Raw genomic sequence first — 15194 nt, 5'->3', positions numbered from 1 at the left:
TATCCAACCCAAATGTTGGAGATGGTCAGACACAAAAACAAACTGCAGACATGTCACCTATACTCCAAAGCAAGCTTATTCAGGTTTGCTCAGAAATTAGTAGAGGTGTTTCCTGGGAAATATTTTTAACAGGATGTGCAACTGTGACACCAGGAAAGGACAAAGCATGGGGGAAAAGGACAGATGTGTTAAAGAAGATGTCATCTAGGCAGTTGCTGAAGTCTCAGTAGTGTCAATAAAAGGGAAAAACTGAGCAAGTTGCTAGGTCTGGTGCTAGCTGAATGAGGGTGACAGCTGAAAGCAGGGAAACCTCATGTTACTATTCCTATCCTGTTTTCAGTGAAACTGATTGTCCTGCTTTCTTTGTAAATGAACAGGATCATTTGAGAGACTCCTCAATCCACAGCCATGCTTTCTTCCCTGCAGGAAAAACTTACAACCCCCTTGGCCTTCCAGACAGGCAGAGAGTCAGAAGAATAAACTTTGTTGTTAGCTAACAGCACTCGTGCTACCTACAGCCTTTATGCTACACTCGTACAGTGACATCCTGATTCTGTTCTAGCTCAAAGTCCTTCTACTGCTGGCAGCAACACAGACAAGATTTTCTTTTTAAGCATACATTTACTAATTAAGTAAAACAAGTTATGTATGAATGAAGAGAAAAGCATTACAAGAACTATGTAAGACAGTTTTGTCTTTCCCTCCTAGGTCTCACATACCTAGAACACACATATCTGCATACCCACGCTTGCAGGACTCTTGCAGCAGAAGCTATCAAAGATCCTGGTAGAGGTGGGCAAATCAATAGGTAAAAGATACTGAAACTGTGTGCAATTTGCCAATGCTCTGCTTGATAGGTAGTTATCTGAAGTAGTTTTGACGATAAAGGTGAAATGTGGCAGAGGAAAGGAGAAGAGTAAAATGTCTCTTAACGCATGAAGAATTCAAGAATAAAAATGGAAGCACTTGTTGTACACAGATAGGGTAGAGTGGCCAGAGGATGAACTGTTACAACAGTTGATTCTGGCACAGAAGCATACTTCACTGTACGACTTCCTTCAGGTGAACTCCTGCCAGAAATATTGTTGGGCAGAATCCAAACTTTCATCTGACCAGAATCACTGCGCACAAGCAGAGACCATTCAAACTGAACTGTAGAGAAGGGGTTAAAAAGTTAAACCACCACTTCCTACAGGTCTCAGAAAACAGGATCACCATAAAAACATAGCTTCTTTGTAAGGCCTTATTTAAAATCTATGAAAGTTAGTAAACTGGATGCTTCTTGCTTAATAGGGATACTTCTGTGTTTTGGTTTTGGGTTTTAGTATCATCCACCCCTCACACTGATTCCTTTCTTCCCTGTTAGTTACAATCTCCAGAGAGAAGATGAATACACAGAGCAAACAGTGGCTCACACAAGGTGCAGGACTTACAGCAGCTGACCCTAGATGATGACAGCTAGTACCAATACACTGTTCCACCATCTTGTACTGTATCTTCTGCTGGCAGTGTTCATAATGCTTTCAGTATAATACTGCAAAATGTTATTTTGCAGAAATGTGACTCTGCAGGGAAAAAAAAAACAAAAAAACAAACACAGTTGTTGCAATGTCTGGCTGCTAAAGTCAGTAATTATAATGGCAAGTCCAATTATTTAATATGATCAGGACAGAAATCCTTCAGGTCTGACATCTACTCAGTCCTATGACATGAAGGATGATCCTGATCTTTCCAAAAACATTTCTTCATCTGCCTCCTCTCCCATCAAACCACCGAGCTATTCTCAAACACTTGTACAAACAGGAAGAGGAAACTCAACTGATACTAACATCCTCATCTTCAAAAATGAGGTAGCTCCCTTGTGCTGTATCATTTGGTCCCTTTTGAGTCCTGATGAAGTACAAAACATAACAACACACAAAAGCTCTGCTTAACCTTAATTCTTAACAGGTTTAATTCACAGCTTGAGCAAAGGGGTCTTACTTAAGAACTTCGAATTGATATCTATGCAAGATTTTAAAAGCTGCAGTTTCTGATTTCAGTAAAATATTTTAGTTCTTCTGTATACTGTGCTCTCCTCCTAAAAACGATCTTAGTTTCCTCTCTTAAAAATCTGTCTGTCTTCAGTCACAGAAAGAGAATGATTTGGAAAAAATTTGCTCTATTCATCTGATACTTTCATAAGTGCTAGAGGGCAACAAATAATAATGCCACTCTTCATAATAATTTTGATTATATCAGTATCCTGTGAACTAAAAATTAACGATAATGCAGATCAGAGTTGTACCCTATTAACAAACAAAACATGGCACTTTTGTACATGTCCAGGAGGGGACGTCACTAAACAAGATGGGTCAGGGAAGGAAACACAACTCAGATTTAGCCTGGTCAAGAAACTCTTATTGAAATTTGGCACAGTTATGCTTTTTCCTGATAGATACAGCCCTCCTCAGAGCACAAATGCATGATACTGTGTCAACATTTGGCTTTGTTAACTGCATTTGAAGACAGCTTTGTGATTACAGAAACTATCCTGGAATAATATTGTCTCATATGTACAACAGTATCTCAGTCCTCTCCTTTCACAGCTGGCTTTCTCTTGCCCTACTAGCACGCCTGTTTTTATGTGGCTTGGTAGAATTGTCTAACTTTCAGGCCCAAATCACCTGTAAAGAGGCTTTTTCTCCCCGTAGCTTCTTAGTTAGTTTGTCAAGAAAGGGCCCAAGTGGGAACCTGCAATGCAGAACTGCAATGAAAGAGCCTGTTGCAGAGTATCTGGTGCCCTTAAGATTGAAATGTCAGAACAGACTCCTGCAGTCTCTTACATGAATTTCTCTTTTGCTGAGGTACTTGGATCTCAGAAATCATGCATGTTACTTCTTCCTACAGATATTAAATAGAAAGATGTGCTGACAACATAGATGCCAAAGATGAAAACCTTTCCTTTCATTCAGACACTTAATCTTTTTAGTAATAGCATGTTCTTTTATGGATTTTTGTGCCTAGTTCATGGCAGCAGCTGGAAAACAGAGTGAGAAATGGACAAAGCAAGCCATAAGAAATGCTGAGGGCTAAGAGGGTCACAAGAATTCGGGGAGCAGAATAAAGGGTTGCATGTTTGTAGCTTCCTCTTGCTTGTTCTATCAAGTAAACAAGCACCCAAAGAACATTTTTTAAAGTTTCCATTAAGCTGGGTTTTCTGAGCTTTGCAACCATTGAGCTCCTCCAGGAAGCTACAGCGTATAGCTACAGTAATAGAGTATGCCGCAGGGCATCGGCTAACCCTGAAATGATGAGAGGCATACAAGTCTCCTGCCCTCTGTTACCTGAATGTGTGTGCCAGAGGTTAGGTACCTAAATCTACAGCATGGTTTTCATTCTTTGAGACAGTGAGCATCTTTCCAAATGATGCCAATGTAAGATGACGATTTACATCTTTTAAACAGGATGAACAATTAATGCTTATATTAACATGATCAAGTTTTTACAAGATGGGCCCTGAATATTTGTAATCTAATGACAAATGTAAAAATTTAGACATGGAATTTGACATTTTATCTTCATCACATAGATCTAATGTATAGAGTATAAGTTCTTGTTTTTCACATATATATCATATATGTGAGATATACTTGGGAAAATACAGACAGATCCTTTGCCAGATATTGAACTGCTCTCCTCAGTTGCTTTTAATTTTGGGAACCTCTTTAAAATGTGCTGATTAGCTCTTTTGTAAATACTTTAGCCAGTCATAAATATTCAGCATTATAAAGAACAGTAAGGTCAAATTCTTGCTTTCCATAACAGTTTACTCTTTCCACAACATTTTATGAAATATTTTGTGAAAATCAAGCATCAGACATTTAAACATTAAATATCAACTCTTTGTTTTTGTTAGATTAAAACACACAGATTAAGATTTATGCAAGTGATGAAGGAACTTCATGCAATGTTGCCTCCTTAGTCTGAAGAAGTTTAGAAAAGTTTTGTTGAAAGCACATATACCAACACAAAACTTTATACGTAATATCTCCAAGAAGCATACTACCTTCCTGAATAAATCAAAAGGAAACACGTAATTGTATTAGTTATATATGTAGTTAATACCATGCCAAACTAGTTCATATCTCATGACTGACTGTACATTAATTGCTGCACCCCTCCCTTACACTGGTCTGGTGATACAAGGAGAAAAGGTAAGTCCTCATATTCCCTTACCTTCCTGTAACCTGCCTGTCCTATCAAGACTTACTTGGAGGAAGAGAAATAAGAGATAAAGAAAATATGATTAGGGGGTTAAGAAGTCAATTCTACAAGAGAAGGCCTGGAAGGCATGCAATGTGCTGCGTCCTAAAGATGAAACATTTGCTTTTCAAAGCAGTTGAGAAGAATGAGCTTCCAACAATGACAAGAGGACCTAGAGATCCATTAGGACGTAGAGTTCAACTACATGAAAGAAAAATCCCACTCATTTCTATCAGCATTTCCATCTAAACAGAATAGATTGAAAATGTCTTTAGAGTCAAACTCCTTGCCATTTGCCTAATGCACTGATTAACTGATATTTTCTTTGAATTACTTGCTTCGCAATCTTTTTATTATTTAAATCAAGTTGAATGATCACATATTATAAAAAAACTAAAACTAATGGGAGCAGTAATATTAATTTTCCACCGGGTTAAGAACTGGACAAACTTTGCAAACCTTTCATTGATACAAGGACTGTTTGGTTTGGCAGAATTGTTTTCAGATTCCAAAAGTGCCCATTCTTTCTTGAAAAGAAAAATTAGTGTTATATGTTATAATTGTGTAATCATATCCTCATCACATAGCAGGCAATGAGGAACATACATTCTAGCTACTGAAATCCAGAAAAGGCTCTCAGATGGGTGGGACTTGGGCTAACAAGTTTGGTTCCAAAAAATTCAAGAATCCAGTTACGTCTCAGATGCTTTTTCAAGACTCAGTTTACCAAGAATCATACCATGTCCAGAATATTACAGAGCACCAAGACATCTAGTGAGTGATACTGCAAGTAAAATTACGTTACGTTATGTAAGCTAAACAGTGTTGGGTTTAGTTATAAGAAGTCTATGGGATCACTGCTGGAGGAGAATCATCACCATATGATTTTTTTCACTGTACATTTACAGTTCCTAAAGTTCCCAGGAAAAGAAAGACGTTCCATCAAAACCCACCTGTGTGGGATCTCTGATACCCAACTGTATTCATATACTGCATTCCACTCCCAGCAATGAAAAGAAAAACCCAAGTTCCACTAGGAAAGGAATACCTCAGCCGGTGCTTTTGCAACTGCCATTTCCCCCTTCCCCTAAAACGGCTGAGGCAAATCTGTGTGTCTGGGTGTTGTTTAAAGTTTTATTCAGTAATTTTTCTTATCTTGAGGACTTTCAGTATTGCAATGCTCTGGTCTTTTATCAGGTTCTTACTTTAGTAAAGACCTGGAACCGTAAGAACTCAGAGAAATAATGTTTACTGGTTTTGCCGATAGTGCAGGTCTGGGATTAAATCCTACCCATTAAACAGATACCTGGCATCTAGCATATTTATCACTATCGACCACATTTATTTAAATTAAAATTTAGAAACTGTGATGAAGCACATGGCACAGGATGTATGATCCCTCCTTTCTTTTTAAAGGGAACACAAGTTTTCCACAACTGTATTGACATGAAGCAGTATGACAAAAACCTGGAATGACTTAACTCCTGAATCAATAAAAAGATCAAGCTAATTATTTTCCCTGTGGGCCTGGCAAACACAGTTCAAGCAATCTACCATCATTAGCTTCAAATACATCAGAACTGCTTCTTGGGGCTCATAAAATAAAGAGCAAGCAAATTAGTTCAGAGAGCAGAACCCCTGACATTCTGCCAGGAAAACATGTGTGGAAGAATATGTAGGAAAGATACAACACCAATATATGAATCACATTTGAGAAACAGAAATGTACTCTTTCAAATTGAAGTTGAAATTATCAAATAATCATAACCAAAAAAGGAGGTTTTAAAAAATTTTTTTAAATTATGTATTTTGACAGGTTCACTATAAATTGCAAGGGTTGGTAATGATGAGAAGCATTCAGATTCCTTGAAAATGAAAATTAGGTCAAATTCTCTTATTTACATTGTCTTTACCAATTTTTTTTTTTTTTAATATAAACAGATTCATATTCACCTTTATAAATAATAAGTAGCATATATTGGATATACACTGCATCTATATTTGTTTCCCTATGTATCTTCCATTAAGAAAAAATATTTTAAAAAGGAGCAGTAAGAGGATGTTTTTTACTTTTTCCCTTCAAGAACTTGAGAAAAAAAAAAGTATTTTCCAATCACACTATTACAATCCCTGTTATATTTGAGACTATGTTAGTAGGGCAGGAAAAACTTAGAGGGAATTTCTCTTTGTCAGAACCCCTTGAAAACAGACCCCTCAATCTTTACTCCTACATTTATGCAGCGGTCTGCTGAGACGAGACAGACATTGTATTACCCATTGGCTGGCCTTTTGCTGGGTCAGACATCCTTGACCTACTAAACTACTTAGGTTTTAATTGCTTAGGTTTAATTGCTTACATTTGACCTAGTATTTCCAGATTTTTTGCTATGTGATCTTTGGTTTTTGTGATGTTGTGAGAAAATTTTGGATTGAAAGAAAAGGGAATCCCATAAATGTTGAGTTCAGACTGACTTCAGCTATCTATGAGAGTTTCTTCTTCACATTGATTAGGATTCCATCATTAGCTATGGTTACATATCAAATTACTTTTGACAGATATCTTGTATCAGAATCCAGCCAGAGGCTCCTAAACCAGGGTTTCTCAGAAATTTCCAATTATTTCAGTAGTTGCAGCATGTCTGGATTTTTAAAGGTGTTCACACACCTGCTGGAAAGCACTAGGAGATGGATAGTTAGGTAATCTAGAAGGATTGGTGAGTAACAGTCCTAGTGATATACCGGATATTTTACTGCTGCTGTCAGAGAATTTTTTTTAAAAGTAGGTTAATTATGTTTCATAAAAACCCTTCTGTTTTTTCACATATCACGATTTTCAATACTGCAATGTCATTATTAAACTGTACGCTGAGAATTTATGCATATCATCAGCTAACTACCTCATCACAACTGCACAATCTTCGGAAGTCTCATACAGGTTTCTTCACAAAAATTATCTCCCAGACTCATCTTACAGAAAATTTACAGGGTGTTCAACTTTACAGAGTAAATAGGAGTATTATTTTTTGCTTTTCTTTGTTGTGTTGCTTTTCTTGCAACATATAGTGCTGCTGGGCACCTGATGCACAACCCATACTCTTCAATTATTTGTGATACATTTGGGTCCTGCTCAAAGTGATGCTGGAAACTCCATAAGGACTGAGGATAATACAGGCTACTAGTAACTCTTCTGTCCTACCAGAAACCTATACAACCATACAGGCAAATTATGTCTTTATACTTCTAAGACCTGCTTCTTGGTTTTCTCCATCTCATAGCAAATGAAGTTAGCTATGAGACACAGTAACAGCTAAAATCTAATAGACAGGTGCAATTTATGTCTAGAAGGAACTGGAATCGGAACAAATAGAAATTTAGTTTGGATTGACCAGAAATGTTGCTCACCAAAAAGTGCAGAAAGCATGAGCTGATTCTTGGTACATTATTGGGGCATTAGCTTACAAATCACAACACTAAGTTTTCTCTGTTTTCATAGTATTTTGAGGTGGGTTTTTAATGAAAGTGAGACTATCATTCAATCCAGAATTTTAAGAAAAAATACCAAATACAAGACTCAGAATAAAACTGTGACCATGACAATAATAATAGACACAGTTTATCTCAAGATACAGCTAATGCTACAAAAGCTGTCAACTGAAATGGCACAGATAGGATAAACCTGACCAAGCAGCAGAGACCTGCAAGGTAGATACCCTCCAAGACAGTAGTTATATATAATGCAAAGAAACACACACTTCTAGAGTTTAATTTGCCTTTCTCAAAGACCATTGTTGCACCCTAAGCATACCAATATGTATTCATTGATATAAAAGAACATAGTGGGAGTACTTTACAAGGTAGTTGTCTAAAGTTAGGTGAGATGAAACTGAACTCAAGTGAGTTTTGCTCTTCCTTTGTCTCCAATTATTTGAGAAAAATTTTAGGAAAGGTATATTTGATTTAAACTTATAAGCAATTTCTCAAAATTGACCCACATTGAGGCATATCAAAAATTGATCACCTAAGGAAAATAAAAGCACTTAAAACCACTCTTGAAAGTACACAGCACTGTGACCAATTCTCCATGTGGCAAATCAAGTTGCATCTGAAATCCATGACACAGACTTTCATCCCTCCCCTCCCTTCTCCAGCAACAGGAAGAACTCGTCTTTCCAAAAAGCTGGATTCTAAACTATGCCTCAGGCTGCAGTGAGTCAAGGTTTCATATGAGATTGGTTGAGCAGTTGTTTCTTTTTTGCCTTGTGGTTTTTGTTTTTTCTTCCCCTAAAAAACTACCAAAGGGATTTGGGGTAGGCTTAAAGTGTTGAAAAGTTACCATGTTTTATAACTGGTAAAGGAGAGGAAAACTTTTACTTAGTAATAACTGCTCTGTACATAGTATTTATTTGTGCAGTGTTGGATATTACAATTGGTTATAATTTCCTTTATTGCCAAAGGTTTTTTCATTTTTTTCTTTCTTTGAAAGGGCAAGCACTTCTGGATTATAATGTTAGTTCCAGACATTCTTTGAGCTTGGTTTATGCTCTACCAGTAAGCTTTTACTATATTTTTTACCTCTTAAAAATGTTCACATTTCCAAAGTGCATTCAGTTGCCTAGAAGAGCATCCCTTAAACTCATAATCAAGAACAACAACGTGGCAACGAAGATAGAAACAAAATTAAAGCGAAGTCATCGAAAACATTTAGTGATCTGGTTTCTAGATAATATTTAATTGCATCTGTTTGAGACAGTGCCTCTTATAGCAATGGATCATCAGTGCAGTTAAAGTAATACTGTACATGCTAGCTATTACAAAAAAGCCAGACAATTTAAAGTCTCCCTTATCACTCAGCTATTCAGTGTAACCGAGCCTCCTACACCCTGTTTCATATATGTGTTTTTACCTAGCAATCAAAAGTGCTAATTTATGAAAGCTGGTAGCTTTCAGACATGCTCTAACTTTGGTGAGAGGTTACTTAGCTTGTCCTAGATCTAACAAAGTCAGAAGCAGAGTCAGATATCTAACTCGGGAGCTTTAAATCAAGTTCTTTGATTTCATCACAGCATTCTTTACCCACTATATATTGTCTCAATGTTAATTAAAGAGTATACTGTGTAATTCTACAAACTATACACAGCTAGACAAGAATTATTTTTTGAGATCATTATTCAAAAGCTTATGATTATTCATTTTGCTTCCCTTTTGTCTTAAGAAACTGAAGCAACACTACAACTTAGCCAAATGTTTTTCATATATATAAAAATACACATATTATATATATTAAGACTCCAAGAGAAGTACATTTGAAATCTTTATGCAAATAAAAATCTAATTTCATACATGTTTCTACTCTTGAAAAAGTCCCAAGATAAAACAGAACGAAAATGCTTCATAGTATTAGAAGGAAGAAGAAAACAAACCAACCCCTGGATACACTTTGTAGATCATATCATTAACTTGTGAGGTGTGTCTTCTGCTTACCAGTGATTTGGTCTAGAAAGTCTAGATTGCAAAGTCTTTTTTATATAGGATTTAAACATAATTTACAATTGAATATGTGCAAAATTAAAAGGAAACAGTAGCACAGTATTGCAATACCTTTATTACAAATAAAGTAAAAATGCTAATTAATCCTATTTCTCTTCCTAGCTAGCCTCTCTGCTGACCACACAGGGAAACACAAGTTGCAGTGCACAAACATGAGTCACCATCCATGCATTTATATCCTGCCAACCAGCTGTGTGCAGCAAAGCCTTAACTGTAATTTAGATGCTAAGGGACACAGTTGTAAAAATAATTAGGGTTTTAGCATCAGTAGAGGAATTACATTTTCTCACCTCAATACTTTCCTCAAAATATCATTCAAACTGCATCCAACCCAAGCTAAAACTGTCCTTATCAAGATCAAAAGCCTAAAGCATTGTTCAATCACCATTAAACTTTTGACATAAATCAATTTTTATTTGTTACTATAAATAATATATAAGATGATTAAAAGAAATTTTTCCCAAAACGACTGTAAAAAAATCAAAGCACTTTACTTCCCAGTAGTCAACACTTACCAGTGATTTCCATTCATTTCTCCCATGGGTATTCAGGTGAGTGACCTAGTGGCCAAATGAGAATATATTACCTGGAGATGCTGAAGCCCTTCTGCTGGAAGTATTTTACTTTGCATATATATGTAAAAGTTCATGGATCATGGACTGAAACTCACATATCTTATTTTCTAGGCCAAAGGCTCTGGAATCATTATTACTTGTAAATTATTCTATAAAAAACACAACAGTTTCAACAGCAATGTCTGAGGAAGGTCAAATTCTGTAAATTTATTGGCAAGGACAGTAAATTAATGATAAATCACCACTCAAAACTCTGAACTAGGCATGAAGTAGATTAATAATTTAAGTGACTATACCAAACATTTGAACTGCTTTACAAGAAGATTATGCTTTAAAAGTATCAAAGGCTTAAGGGTAAGTTGAAAGGTGAAATGACACTTTTCAATAGTTTTAGAAGGCATAATGTTGAAGCTTAGTTGCCTTACTCCTGTTTAAGCATTTAAATCCTGAAATATTATACCTCTGAAGCAGTCTTAGAAGAACCCTAACAATTTTATGTATGAGCAACACACCCAGACCACCTGAAATAACAACTAAGTAGGGAGTTTTTTTCAAAGATTTGTTTGTGTTGGAATCTCATGAAACATCACCAGCACATCCACTACATTCAGGACATTACATAAAATCTTACCAATTTTCAAAGCTATTCAGCTTAACCAATATGGGAGTGGAAATAGTTCCATGGTCAGCATTTAAGCATTGACTTTACAAATAGTTCACTAAAAACTTCCACCTAAAAAACAAGGAAAAAAAACAAGGAAAAAAAAAAGGAAAAAGAAAAAAACAGCAGCAGCACCTGGATCTTAGAGTTTCTCCAAATTATAGTTCCTGTAACTTCTTCTATTACTAGCAGATTAAACCAGTATGAAAATACTTTCCTTGCTAAATTCATTGGGGTCATATTACCCACTTCCCTACACCAAGAATCTTGGTGCAGTTAAACAGACTTACCCTCCCATTTTCCTTCCTGAGGAGTACAAGAATTTGGATATGAAACCATACTAAGTTCCGGAAAGCCATTTGACCTTGAAGTACACACAAGGAAACAAATAAGTTTTGCACAGTTTGTCAGCTGCAATAGCCTGGAACTTTAAAAATAAGTGCCAGCCAAAAGCTTTCACGTTCAAGCCTGTAACAATGCAGCAGCTTTGGCACTTATCTTTATAAATATCACTGTCCATATTCTACTGATGAGGGTACTTCAAGCTTTTGTCATTCACACTTGGTTTGGGAAGATTTTGATACACCTCTGATAAACTGCGCATAGGGTGGCACAGAAAAAAGTGCTGGATAAACACAATAAGCCCCTTGTTCCAGTTCAACACTGCATACATTTCTATGTCATGTGAAATAAATAATGCAACATAGGTACCATATTCTGCCCATTCACAGCTGCAGCCTCAGTTGCCATCTGTCTTTCATCTTTGTTTCCTGCATCCCTGGCTGTTACATCTGGTATGGAAATTGTTTTTTGCAAATTTCACATGTCTTTTTATACATTTGTCAGTGCTTAACTCAACATGCTGTGAGCTATGCTCAACTGGAACAGACATCCTAACAAACAGAGAGAGAAATCACTTCTGAACAGCGGAAATAAAACCATTGGTGTTAGCCCTTTAAGCTAGCGCACTCGCTTAACAAGAACAACACAGGAGTCCTGGGACCCGTCCTCTGTAACTTGATCACAAATTTGATAGCAAAGGCTGAAGTGTGGATTTGTATCAGTATATTTGAAGGACTCTTTGAACTCAGGCATATAACAGTCATCTCGCTTTCCTCCTGGACACTGATAAATATTCTACATAGCTTTCACTAACTGTTATTTAAAGATGGATGCACATGTGTCAACGTAAAGGGGAAACTGAAAAGCTGCTTCTTACCCTGATCAACATCTTAACAAAAAGTACCTATACATTATGGGTTTCATACCTGTGTACAACCATATATGGTGGTACTGTATAATAAAACTTGTAGGGGTTTTTTGGTTTTAGTCAGACTCAAGTTATTGAGAAAACATTCTAGCATCTATTAACATTCTGGCATTGCTGGATTACTTATTAACAACTTGTTGCCTCAATCCCCAAACACACAACCTTGCCTTTTTTAAACAAATTACCTGTGAAAGTCTAAGACCCATCTTCCACAGAGCCTACACACAAAAGCACCTTTTATGATATTTATCTAGCTGCGTTAACCACCTCTCACTGTTTAGTGTCAATAATGCTGAAATAATTTCAGTTGTGACTTCAGTAAAAGAAACCAAAGTCTGAGTCCTTTGTAAAAATATCATTATCATTGACATAATTGAATCCACCCTTGCATCTGGCCATAGCATAGTTCAATAGATTTTGATATTAAGAGCTTCAAGTATCTCACTTCTCAAATCACCCACTCTGCCAATTTTCTGTAAATTCAAATTTTCCTGTGAATTAAATATTTGCAATCCCTGCTTAAGTCACTAAGTTAGACCAAGCAAACATTTAAGTCCATATATTAAGCAAAAGTCTTCACATTTTGCAAAAATTTACTCTCCCTTAACTACAGTTTTAGAGAATTGTCTAATAGGTCATTATAAAATGAGTTACACATGTAAAAACATGGAGAAAACATTATATATGAAATGGAGGCTATGCTAACTGAATAGGCTTTAGGTGCTAGACCTCTAATCCAGGAAAGTATGACTGCTTTAGCCCTGCTTTATCAGTGATCTCCCTAACATATTTCAAGTTAATCAAGTGTTTATATGCTTTACTAGATCAGGGTGCTCAGATTTCCTATTCATTACTGAGTTTAAACACAGCTTATGATGTTGCCCAGGGGACAACAGTCTGGAACACTCACCTTTTGACCACAGCAATAAAGTGTGAAATCTTCCATATTTACTCACAAAAATCTCCCAGTGAAAATTATATCAGGACTATTGACTGCTCTTCAATCTGGTTTTCAAAATGATAAATTAAGAAATTAATTTACAATTAAACATTACACTGGCAAGAACATTATTAGAATCTGATGCAATTATTGGGTTCAGGTGAAGCCTTGGCCCCATACTAGAACCAGTAACAAAACTTCCAACAGTGAAGTTGCATTGTGCTACATTAACCAGACTACTTCCTAAGAATGCAAGGCTGCCTGCAATAATAGTGACCTCTTACTTATCATATGTTCTTCTATGACTTCTTTTGATCCACTTTACTGCTTGTAGACTTTCAACCCTGAAACATCTGTGTGAATATCCACTGTCAATTACTGGAAAGTTGTGCTACTTTACAGAGCACCTACACAGCAATTTTCAAAATGAGTAAAAGCTCATAGAAGATGTAATCCTTCACAGTGAGGTTGAATGTGGCAGTCTCTTTATGACTGACAAATGGAGAGGACAAAAGGTTGCGAATCCTAGAAGGATGCAGCAGCCAGGATTTTGAAGTGGTTTATGAATTCTTACAACCAGAAATTCTGTAAAAACAAGGGGATGATAATAAGCTGAGGCTGAGTCTTATATTATTTTAGCAGCATAGACATCAAATGCAAGATTTTGGATTGTTTCTAGTAAGTAATTTGAGATTCTGCAACTTGATCTACTGTGAAATTTCATGAGCAGAGAAATCCAGGAAAGAACTTTGTAAGAGAGTACAAAATGGTGTTTAAGCTACAACAAAGTGTTAAAATTTTATCTTTCTAACATCTGAGAAAGAATGGTGTAAATTAATTATTTGCCACAACAGCATGGAATTATAGCTTTCTGTAGCATGCACTCTTAAATTATGCTACAAGGCCAGATCATTTTATGGTGTGGTTGATATCCTGTTGGAAAAAATCCAAACAATATTTCTCTTCGTTGATCAGCAAAACCATTATGTTGATTGAATCAGAGCCAATATGTACACTCATGAGCTATCTTGCCTTAACCTTATTTGTAATTTAGTTAGAACAGAACTGCATTTACAGTGTTATAGATAAGCTACAGCAAGGACCTCATCTTAAAGTTGCTATTTTAGGGGTTGTAAATCCACTTAAAGTTGGCTGTCTCCGAACGAAACGTTCTGATTCTGAAGACAGTATAAAACTTTCCACAGAAAATTCAGTGGAGGAAAAATAATGCTATCTTTGGTTGGCAGAAAAAAAGAATAATTACTTTAGATATTTATTAGTATTTTCTAAAATCTCTAAACCAGAATTCCAGTAAGCACTCGGTTCCATTTTTCTGGCTGAAGCACCTGAAATAAAACTACTAGACTTCAACACTTACTGCTATATTCCCATTCCTGAACCAAATACACATTTAAGATTTATTTAGCCCTTCACCCTAGATGCAGACATGCAATCCTGAAGGACAACTCTATCTGAGTTAGCATAGGAACCCCTGTTAAATTGCCATTTGTCACTGCTTAAACCAACAGAAATCTTGTCAACGATGTGCTACAGCAGAATTGAGCCATAGATTCTTTCATACTCTGTTAATATAAATGCTATCAATGCCTATCTTCATACAATAGGCCATTTTATGTCACTACAAGGAAATAAATGCTAAAATAAATACAAAGTCATAAATGTACACTCAGGTAATTACGTCAACACATCTTACTGGTAGCCATATGCTATTTCAGAAAAACTGTTAAGAGAAAATACTAACATGATAGTATACAGCTTTTCAACTAAATCAGAGTCCCGAGAAACCTCTGTAATCTAATCCAAAATTAATCATTTACATTATAGTACAATGTTGTCCCTTCATCTAAACACTAACGAGCTTCTTCTAGCTTACACAATTGTCAAACTTCTGACTCTCATAAGACATCACTACATGGCAAGGTCAACTGGAGAGAT

Source organism: Strix uralensis, chromosome 15 (genome assembly GCF_047716275.1).
Source record: "Strix uralensis isolate ZFMK-TIS-50842 chromosome 15, bStrUra1, whole genome shotgun sequence".
Lineage (NCBI taxonomy): Eukaryota > Metazoa > Chordata > Aves > Strigiformes > Strigidae > Strix > Strix uralensis.
Note: the sequence above shows the minus strand (reverse complement) of the source record.